We start from the raw sequence: 11,180 nt of genomic DNA, 5'->3' as shown, positions 1-11,180 counted from the left end.
CTCTCTCTCTCTCTCTCTCTCTCTCTCTCTCTCTCTCTCTCTCTCTCGCTCGCTCTCTCTCGCTCTCTCTCTCTGTCTCCCTCCTTCTCGGAAGTTAGGAAGGGTCAGTGACCTGGCCCGGCTGCTTGCTTCTCTGGGTTTGTGGAGCTGAGTAGATAAGTCCCAGCTGTGAAGCGTCTGTCCTGCTCCAATAGCGGGGTCAAATCTGTGGCCGAGACACCTGGGAGGACCCTTGCTTTCCCTTCCCCGTCCTTGACCCTTACCACCACCCTTAAACCTTGTCTTTTGCTCCTATCGAGGAGAATTTTCCTATCCCTAGATGTTAGAGACAGCTTGGCAAAGTGATTAGGGAGCTGTCCTCACAGCTAGGAAGAAGGCCCGAGTGCCCGTGGTGCCTCTGACTTATACTGTGTGACAGGGGGCAAATTACTTAGTCTCTGAATGTTCTAGACCAGAGGGGTCTAACAGGAAACCCAGTGCTCCAGAACCAGATTAAAATGTAATTGGGAAACATTTAACAAAAGAAATTAAAATTCAATGGAACACAGATAATGTTAATATTCAGTTTACTAGGTTGATGTCTGGCTGCAGAGATCCTTAGGATGTCTTTATTTGAGTTTAATACCTCTGCTCTAGAGCCTAGAACCCCCAAGCCTACAAGTTGCAGAGAATGGGCTGTTTTGCATTGGTAGATTCAGATCAAAGGCAGAGGCTAAAGAGATGCTGTCTCAAAGTGTACCTTCCTGTGGTCTAGCTGGCATCACCTTTACCATCGTCAGATCTTGGGAAGGCCAGGGCCAGTCAGCACCCTCTGGGAAGGAGAGAAGGCTGTGTGTGTGTGTGTGTGTGTGTGTGTGTGTGTGTGTGTGTGTGTGTATAAACTTGTGGTCTGATGGGAGTTACTCAGACTCCTCTTTGGGTTAGCACAGAGCCAAGCACGTGGTGGTTTTTCACCCACCCACTCCCCCTTCCTTTGGGAATCATCCTCATTCCCACGTTCCCCAGGCCCCAATGACCAGTGGTGACTCAGAGCACTGCTGGGTTGCTGCCTTCTTAGAGGGGGCTGGGGAGGACAGGAGCTTTGGAGGATGCTGGGCTATTCCAGCTGTTCTCTGTGCGCACTGGGCTGGGTTCAGCAATGGCAGGCCAGCGAGGCTCTGAGGGTACCTAAATGACTTTTCCTTGTGGATTCCAGGGGAAAGTTGACAAATCTGCCTTTCAACCACTTTGAGGAATATACGCATGGAAGAGATAGAGCCATTCTTCTTCCTTATAGAAAGAGGCACTAACTTGAGGGAGGTGATATTTGATTTTTTCCTAAGTTGAGAAACTCACTTTTGAGAAATAAAGAGACATGTAGATGTATCTGGATTGCTTTGTGGGCCCTGGTAGGGCTGTGTGACAGGTGATGGGGCTCAGGCAGATCTTTCTGCCCCTGGGGAAGGGACAGGAAGTTTTCTGGGCATGGTCAGCTGTTAAAGGACCTGCCTTTCCCCCCTTTCTTTCTATGATCTTGCTCAGTGGTGCCATCTTGGCACCAACAGATAGGGCCAGCTGCCTGGCTGGCACCAGGGCCAGGATTCCCGGGAGCCAATAGGGTTGCGACTTTTTAGCTTCTGGTTTGTGGTGGTGATTTGGGTCTTTATAGCATCAAACCACTGTCTCTTGCTTAGGAAATGATAACATTGGTGCATTAAGCCCTTGACTCTTCTCCTAATTGAGTAGATAGTGGTCAGGTTCAAGGTTGGTTTTCTATATACTAGGATTATTTGGAAGTACACAATTCTGTATCTGTCTGAGATCGCCTCTATCTTACATTAGAATCTAAACCCAGCCCTCCTACAGAGAGATGTCTCAGGGACCCTTGTTGGGCCTCCCTGTCTCCTAAATTCCCTCGTACAGGAGAACAAACAGACTCCAATCCAATGTGATCTCTCCTTTGGTTTTCATGGATTCTACAGACAAAAGTAACCAAGAAGTATTGGATTGGGTCCCCTCAGCCTAATTCAAGAGTCCATTGGCCCAGGTATCTACCTATTTCTCTAGGATCTGATACAAAATCATCTCTGGCATTCAAAGCCCTTCATACCCTGACCCCCTCCTGTTTTTTCAGTCTTCTTACACCTTCCTCCCTAACACATACTCATCATTCCAGTGGCACTGGCCTCCTGCCTGGCCCTAGAACAAGATGCTCCATCGCTCAGCTGCAGACATTTTCTCTGACTGTCCTCCATGCCTGGAACGTGCTTCTTCTTCATCTCCACCTACTGCCTTCCTTGACTTCCTTCAGGTCTCAATTAAAATCCCCTCTTCTACCCTTTAAGAGGGTTTAGACCCTCTTAATTCTAGTGCTTTCCTTCTTTTAATTATTTCCTGTTTATCCTGTATATAGTTTGTACATATCTGTTTGCTTCTTGTCTCTCCCATTTTAGATTGTAAGCTCCTTGAGGGCAGGGACTGTCTTTTGCCTCTTTTTGTATTCCCAGTGCTTAGTACAGTGCCTGGCACAGAGTAAACACTTTGTAAATGTTTATTGATTAATGGATATTCATGCTTTCCAGTATAGATATTAATATGAGAAGGCAGAGTAGCCCAGTGAAAAGAGTATTAACTCTGGAGTTGGAGGAGCTGGGTTCAAATTCTACCCCTGTCTCTTACTACCTTGGTGATCCTGTGCATGTTATTTAACCTTCCTGAGCCTCAGTTTTTTTTCTGTAAAATGGGCAGGATTAGACTGTCCATGGCTTATGAGATCCCTCAGAAGCTATGTATATTTCAATACCTCAATTTATCAGTGATCTCAATACTGTCAAATACTCCCTTTCCCAGTGTGCCTTGAAATTCTGCCATGCCTTCTCATTTTGAGTATTTCTTGTCTGTCTCCACCCAATGTGCTAGAGGTTTTCCTTCTCCTGATTCCTGTAATATTTCAGGGGTACTATTGTAATATGTGGGCTATCTATTGGTTATCCCCCATTTTATCCCCCTTCTGACTCCTTTTATCCCATCATCCATTATCCTGGATGGTTTGGGTTTTGTTTTAGAGAGAGAGAGAGAGAGAGAGAGAGAGAGAGAGGGAGGGAGAGAGAGAAACACCTCACAGAGAAGTGACGCGGGGTAATAGATTGAAAACTGGTCTTGAAGCTAGGAAAACTTGTGTTCAAGTCCTCCCTTTGAACACTGTGAGTCTGGGCAAATTTAGGGCCTCTAAGCAGGTCTCTAAAAATTGAGCCACTAGGGGGCGCCATAGTGCACAGAGCACCCAGGCACGAAGTCAGAAAGACCTGAGTTCAAATGTGACTTCAGACACTTACCAGCTGTGACCCTGGGCAAGTCGTTTAACCTGCTTGTCTCAGTTTCCTCTTCTGTAAAAGGGAGCACTTCCAGAGCTGTTGTGAGGATAAAATGAGATCATATTTGTAAAGCACTTAGCACAGTGCCTGTCACATGTTAAGTGTTATATAATTGTTAACTGTTATTATTGTTATTAAAATCAAGTTGCAGAGAAGGTGTCCACCTGCACTGGTAGAGGGAGTTCCCTCCTCTGGGAGTGCCCTATACCAGTGAACTAACAGGTTCAGCGTCTATGTCTATCCCATGATAATAATTGACACCTACATATTGCATTTGATAATGGTCCTCACAGTCAGTACTGCAGTATTATTATCCTCACCTTACAGATGTGAAAACTGAGGGTCCGAGGGATTCAGTACTTTTCTCATTGTCATTTAGATAATGAGTGTTGGTGGTAGGATTCAAACCCAGACTTGGGGTCTTCTCTGGCTCTGCTGTATCATCCCTCGGGACAGTCAACAGCCTTAAAGAATCTTTGAGGGGCTGAGAGGAGGGGGCACGTGGGTAGGGGAGAGGGCAATGTCAAACATCTGCAGGATGCAGTATCTGTAAGCTATCCTTGGAGGGCATTAGACACCCTGTAAAAGTTCTGATCTTTTGGAAATGTTGCTCTGATACACTGCTGCAGAACATCTTCCCCCCCCCTTGTGTTAATTTGGAAGAAAATCTGTCTGATTTTCTTTTTTAATCATTGAGTTTGCCAAGAAGTTAACAGGCAGTGTTTTATTTCTAGGTCCCAGGACGGGTCTGTAGAGACAGGGCCTGCAAGATTGTATTTCTCAGCCCTGCAATATTTAACATCAATTTCCCACCTTTGAGACAATGAAGTATTTGAATGTATCTTAAACTCCAGCCCTGGGAATACGGCAGGAGAACAGATTAGCAGAGGCGGCTTCTTCTGGGGTTAAGTTATGGTTAGGGCCAGCCTGTGTTGCCATGAGAAAATCCCAGTATTTGCGATTGTTTTGTGGGTCCCAGGCTTCTGTTTGCCTTTTCAGAGATGTGGGAGCATGTTGGAGGATATTGGGGGGGTCTGAATTCTAAGCTGTTCTCTTTTTATAGAGTGGATGGGACCTTGAGGTACACTGAAAAGAGGCTAGATTTTGAGTCAGGACCTTGATTCAGCTCTCAGCTTACTGTTTTTATTTTGTATCTATTTAAAAGTTACTTCTCCCAGTAGAATGTAAGCTCCCAGAGGGCAGACACTACTTAATTTCTGTCTTTGCACAATACTTAGCAAAGTGCCTGACACACAGTAGGTGCTTAATAAGTGCTGGCTGATTGATTGATTGATTGAATCTATGAACCTTTCGGTCTGAGAGACAGTCTAGATTAGTGTTTTCATTTGACCGGTGAAGAATCTATGGTTCTTGTCCAAGGTATTGTGTCTAGTTCATGGTGGACCAAGGACTAGAATCCAGCTGTTTGGATTCCCATTCATAGGATCATGGGATGTGAAGACAGAAGAGAATTTGAACTAGATGACTCCGAACCTTTCGTTTGACAGACAAGGAAACTGAGACCCAGAAAGTGGTTGCTTAAGCTCACACAGGTAGAAAGGTTAGAACCAGATCTCAAACGGAGACCTTCTCACGCCCAGAGTGTTCTTTCTACTTCCTTCACCAGGCTGTCTTCTGTTTTTCATAATTCTGTACCTTTTTAAAGTTCTACTGACTCAGGGGGTCTGTGATTTCATGGGTGTGGGTACCCCCTCAACCAACACATCAAAAACCCTCCACAACTTAGTCAATGGTCTTCAGGAATTCCTGTGGCCCCCAAATCCATCCCCATGTGACCCAGCTCGACAGTTAGCCTTGCCACACTTGGCTAGGCCTGCCCACAGACAGCGAAGGAGATTTTCAGCTGGTGGGTGTTTGGTGGGTAGATATACTGTGTGGTCAAGAAAAAGGTTTTGGAGCCAGCTTTAGGGTTGGCTAAGGGTAAAATTAAGGGATTTCCTAGGATCATAGGGATCCCAAGAATGATCTAATCCAACACACTCATTTGACACGATAGGAAACTGAGGCCCAGAGAGGGGCAGGAATTTACGCAAAGGTCACTGAATAATTAGTGACTCATCTGGGACTAAAGTTCCAGGCTCCTTACTCTTATATGCCTCTCTGTATAAAATCAGATGTTGATTACTTTGGGCCATGGAGTAAGGCCAATGTGTACTCCTTCTCAATTAGAACAGGATGGTAAAAAGCACCAGAAATACTAATGAACAGCTCACATCTGTTTAGCACTTTATAGTTTAGAAAGCACTTTCTTCTCAAAAACTCCAAGAAGTGTTTAGTGAAAGTGTCATTCCCATCTTACAGATGAGGAAAGGAAGTTGAGGCTCACGGATGATAAGTTGCTTATACGTGGTGATTTGGCTAATAAAAAGCAAAATGGAGACTTGAACTTGGGTCTTTTGATGTTAACTCCTCTGTTCTTTCTGGTACCCCATGCTTAGCAACTGCACATGAGAACTTGGCAAATTCTTTCAACTTTCTGGGCCTCAGTTTCCTCATTTGTAAAATGTGTGGGTTGGGTTATATGATCCCTTTGTTATTGTTCAGTTATCTTAGTAGTGTCTGACTCTTTATGACCCCATTTGCGGTTTTCTTGGCAAAGATACCAGAGTGATTTGCCCTTTCCTTCTCCAGCTCATTTTACAGATAAGGAAACTGAGGCAAACAGGTTAAATGACTTGCCCAGGGTCACATAGCTAGTAAGTGTGTAAGGCCAGCTTTGAACTTAGGAAAATGAGTCTTCCTGACTTCACGCCTAGAGATCTATCCACTGTAAGGCCACCTAGCTGCTTATATGATCCCTAAGGGATTCTGTGCTGACTTGATCTTATAGTCTGGAGGGAGCCATTGAATGCTCTTCAGCAAGGAAGAGTGATGTAGAAAGTGGTGTGTTAGGAAGATTCATCTTGCAGTAGACTGCAGAGCACTTATTGGAGTTGGGAAGGAAAGAGGTTAGCTGGAAAGCCACCCAAGTTATCAGACCAAGAGGTAGTTGTTTTGTTTTGTTTTGTTTTGTTTTTCCGTAGTTACTGATTATGGTATTGGTGGTATTGGGATTGGTCATGAATATTGGTGGCCAGTGAATGGTGGCCACAGTTGGAGAACAGAGTGGAGTTTAGAAAATGGAAGAGAGATGAACAGAGAGACGGCCACAGACAGATAAAAATACAGAGACAAAGGGAGAGACAGACAGACAGACATAAAAACACAAAGACAAAGGAAAAAAGAGAGAGAGTGTGAGAGCCAGGCAAACACAATCCCACCATTGGAGGAGCTCTGCTGACTAATTGACAGGAGATAATGATGGAGCTCGCAAAGAAACTCTGCATTTCCCTGCCCCATAACCCAGTGCTTTGTGATTTTGGGATTTGATGTCCAACAGTGGTTTGTATGATAAAGGCTTGTTAACCCAAATACGCCACATGGGCAGCTTTATATAAACAGTCCCAGTCTGTTGGATACTTGAATTTTGAAATGATAGCTCAAAGCCAACAGCAAAATGTTCCCAAAGCAAAAATTTTGTCTTCTGGGGATATGACACATTTTTCACTCACTTGGGAAATGGACCATGAGGGCTTTTTGCCGTGACTGGAAGAGGAAGATTCAGGGAAATCAGATTTTTGTTCAGAACTCCCAAATATTTGAAAATGAGTTTGACAAGGAACAAGACAGCCAGCTTTGTTGGTCGTGGGTTCTTTGGATGTTAAGAGCTGGAAGGGATTTAGACATCAGAGTAACCTCCTCATTTTACAGATGGGGAAACTGAGGCCAAGTGATTTGCCCTAAGTCAAATAGCTAGTTAGTTGTAGAACTGTAACTGGGAGCCCAGCTTTCTTATTTCTATGCCAAGATTCTCTCTACTCCACCTTTTCTCTGTAATGGTGTCCTGTCTTTCCATTCCCACCCTAGGCTAGTGCTGGTGTGGGCTATGTCTTCTACTTCTTTCCTAGGCAGCAGCTTGGGATAGATACAATGCTGGCCATTGGATAGATACGATGCTGGTCATATGACCTGTGTTTGTGCTCTTGCTCCGCTATAATACTTTATACACTTTTTGGAGCCTCAGTTTCCTCATTTGCAAAATAGATGAAATAATACTTATGCTACCTACCTCACAGGGTTGCTGTGCTAAAAACACACAGAAACTTGAAAACTCAATGCAAATGTGATCTATTAGGGTTCCGGGTCCAGCATATAGTGCTGTTTACCCAAGAGGCTCAATAAAAGTTGTTAAATAACTCAAGAATGTCACAGCATCTTTCTGAAAACTCTGCTTTTTATCATCTATTCAGAAATCTGTAGTGGCTTCCTATTGCCTGTAGCATAATGCCCCAAAGTGATTAGCCCGGCAGCCTTCCTCCCCTCCCCCACCCTGCCCCACCCTCATTGGGAAAGCAAGAAAAACAAAACTCATCAGTGACATTTGAATTTTTCCATAATCTGGCCCCACCCTTCCTCTTCAACTTTATCTCCATCCCTTCTATACATCCTACTTCCCTTTTCTTTTCTCTGATCTATTTATAGACTATTAGAGTCTGGGAGCTAAAAGGGACCTCAACCCACTCGACAGTCAGTTTCTAGACTGTATTTGACCAAAAATCCCCCCTGCAACATTCCCTGAAAATTATCGTTCAGCCTTGGCTTGAAGATCTCTGATAACCAGGAGCCCACTTCGACCCGAGGCAGCCCCTTCCTTTTTTTGTGGCTCTGATTGTGAGGAAGTTTTCCCTGGTCCACATCTGAAATGTCCCCCCTGTCATTTTGGTCCATTGGTCTCGGTTCTGCCCTATGGGGCCAAGCAGAATAAGCTCAGCCCCTCTATCACACGGAGATGTGTGTGTGTGTGTGTGTGTGTGTGTGTGTGTGTGTTTTGTCATCTTAGTGAGACTTTAAACTCTTCAAGCAGACTGTGTCTCTTTTCTGTGTCCCACAGTGCCCTGCATAAGCTCGGCCTCTTGGTAAAGGCATGATAATTTTTGATAAATTGCATTGTGATAAGCTCTGGGGTACCTGAAGACATTTATTATATTTCCTTTTCTTTTAAGGGGCAAAAAGTACTGAGTGAGAATGAATCCAGCGCCTTAGCAGCCATTGCTGTGGTGATTTTTATAGGGTTCAGAGAGTAAGCTTGAATGAAAAGGTATGACCCTTTTATTTCCTCTATGGCTCACTGAGCCCCAGCAAAGGGTATCCTCTTCAGGGAGGAATGAATTACTGTTGGTTGGCAGAGGCAAGGAGTGGAGAGAGCGTCAGCCTGGGATTTGGGCATCCTGGGTGTTCAGGACCCAGCCCTGCCCCTGGCATACTGTGTTCCCTGGCCATCATCCTTTCCCTTTCTGAGCCTCAGTTTCCTTCTCTGTAAATTGAGGGGATAGGCAAGATTCCTAGGATTCCTTCAAGCTCCTAAATTCTAAATATCTCTGACTTGACCTGTGTCATCTAGGGGTTCTCATGTATGGACCCCTTTGGTAGTCTGGTGTGGCCTATGTATTGGCTTTCGGAATCATGGTTTTAAATGCATAAAATAAAATGCATAGGACTGCAAAGGAAATAAATTATATTGAGATAACAGTTTTCAAAATAATTTTTTTTAAAGAGGATTGACTTCCATGACTGCCAAGGTCCCTTTCAGCTCTTAACCTATGTATCCTGTGATCCCTAGGCAATTCAAATCACTTCCCTTCAATTCATTCAATATTTATTAGGTACTTACTAATGTGCTAACCCCCCAATCAGCCAACCTCATGCTATTGGAATTGGAATTGCTTTTTATTCCTGTAGTATCTAGGCGTCATAGTGAATTGAACGCTGGGCCTAGAGTCAGGAAGACCTGAGCTCAGATCTGGCCTCAGACACTTATTAGCTTTGTGACCCTGGACAAGTCACTTAACCTCTGCCTTAGTTTATTGAGCTGTAAAATGGGGATAATAAAAACACCTACTTCTTGGGATTGTTGTGAGGTTCAAATGGGGGTAAAAGAGAGGGAAAGTGGGTTTTCTATGCTCTTGTTGAAGAGAGTAGTTATTATCAGGAGGCTTCTATAACAGGAGAACTGAAGTCTGGTGTAAGTGGGAAGAAAACGTTAAATCTGGGACCGGAGAGCCTGGACTTGAACCCCACTGCTATGCAGGTGCAGAGTAGGTGCCCAGTAAATATCAGATGAATTGAAGTGATTTGGATAGCTTAAGAACTGATGGATGATAGAAGGGGTCTTAGCCATCATCGAGACTGATCCACCTCATTTACAAAGGAGGAAACCTAAGCCAAGCCATATGCCTAAGTTTATACAGACAGATATTAAATGGCAGAGTCAGGATTCACACCCAGGGCCTCTGACCGCAAATCCCTATCCTTGATGCCTTCTAGCTCCTTCTGTGTAGAGAAACACCTTCCTGTGCTGGTAGAGGGCTTTCTTCCTTCCTCTGAGGCGCCAGGAGGGAGATTCAGAGGATTTATTGACTTTCGGTGCCGAAAGAGCCGAATTAATAACTCACATCTGTGTCACGGTTCTGTTCGTGCTTCCCCTTCCTCTCCCCTCCCCCCACTGCCCAAGCAGACCTTTAAGGAGAATGTTTGAGGACCCCTCCTTCATCAGGGCATGAGCTGCATCTCATAGAGATGGATCTGTTGGGAATCCCAGGTTTGGGGCATAACTGGAGAACTCATGTTCTTATTCACTTATATTCTCACCATAAAACAGGTCCTTGCGGGGAGAACCTCTTACCTTTCCTCTAGCAACTGAGCCTTTGGGGAGCTGGAAGAGAGACAAATTGGATTCTTGGAATGCCCCAGTGTGCCAAAAGACAAGAGGGTCGAATGAGGGATTTCCCTTTCTTTTCTATTAGTTGGTGATGTACCTAGTTTCCAATATGCCAGAGGAAGGGAGAGCACCCCTCAGTCTAATTCAACAGCCTGCAGCTGCAGACAGCTGCATTCCCACTATTGATATTAATATGAGGAGGCAGAATGGTATGGTCGTGGTGTCATAAGCCCTGGGTTCAAATGCTACCCCTGCCTGTGTGACCTTGGGCGAGTCATCTAACATCCACTGTTTCTGTAAAATTAGAACTGTTTCTGTAAAATGGACAAGTCCCTTCCAGCCAGCTAGGTGGATTTGGAGTTAAGAAGACCTGAGTTCAAATCCTCTCTCACACATTTCCTCGCTATTTGACCCTAGACCAGTTGGTCACTTAAACTCTCAGGATGAGTTTCCTTATCTGTAAAATGGGGATAATAATAGCCCCTACCTCAGAGCGTCATCAGGAAGATTAAATGAAAAAATACGTGTAATGCTCTTTGCACACCTTAAAGCACCATGATACTATGTGTGTTTCAATACCTCGATGGGTCGATGGTCTCAACGGCGTAGCTCGAAATCCCTCCACGCCTTCTCATCTTGAGTTACTCTTGTCCATCTCCTGCCACTCCATGTGCTGGAGTTCTTTCTCCCCCTCCTCGACTCTTGTACTGATTCACGTGCACTAGTGTGGGCTGCCCATTGGTTATCCCTCTTCCTTCTTACATGACCAAGACCTTCGTCCTTCTCCCATCATGCGTGTCCTGGCCAGTTTCAGACAGGCAGCATGAGGGAGTAGAGAGAGATCTGGCCTCAAGGCCAGAGATGCCAGTGACCAAGTGCTGCTGCTAACACATACTGGTTGTGTGAGCCTGGGTAAGTCACTTAACATCTCAGGCCTCTGAGCAGAGGAGGTGCTAGCCTTCAGTGGTGGATACAGTTCCCTCCTCTGGGAGTTCCTTATACCAATGAAATCCTAGGTTTAGTCTCTCTCTCTCTCCCTCTCTCTCCCT

General features: G+C 44.9%; 1 protein-coding gene across 1 annotated transcript in view; it reads left to right on the top strand.

The window, feature by feature from the left end:
* Window positions 1–11,180, top strand: part of PLXND1 (plexin D1) — a 200,568-nt gene that overhangs the window by 2,087 nt on the left and 187,301 nt on the right. The gene's annotated exons all lie outside the window — the stretch shown is intronic.

This window comes from Vombatus ursinus, unplaced genomic scaffold (genome assembly GCF_900497805.2).
Source record: "Vombatus ursinus unplaced genomic scaffold, bare-nosed wombat genome assembly UNPS02014773.1, whole genome shotgun sequence".
Classification (NCBI taxonomy): Eukaryota; Metazoa; Chordata; class Mammalia; order Diprotodontia; family Vombatidae; genus Vombatus; species Vombatus ursinus.
The sequence above is the reverse complement of the archived record's forward strand: the minus strand, read 5'-3'. Positions and strand labels throughout refer to the sequence as shown.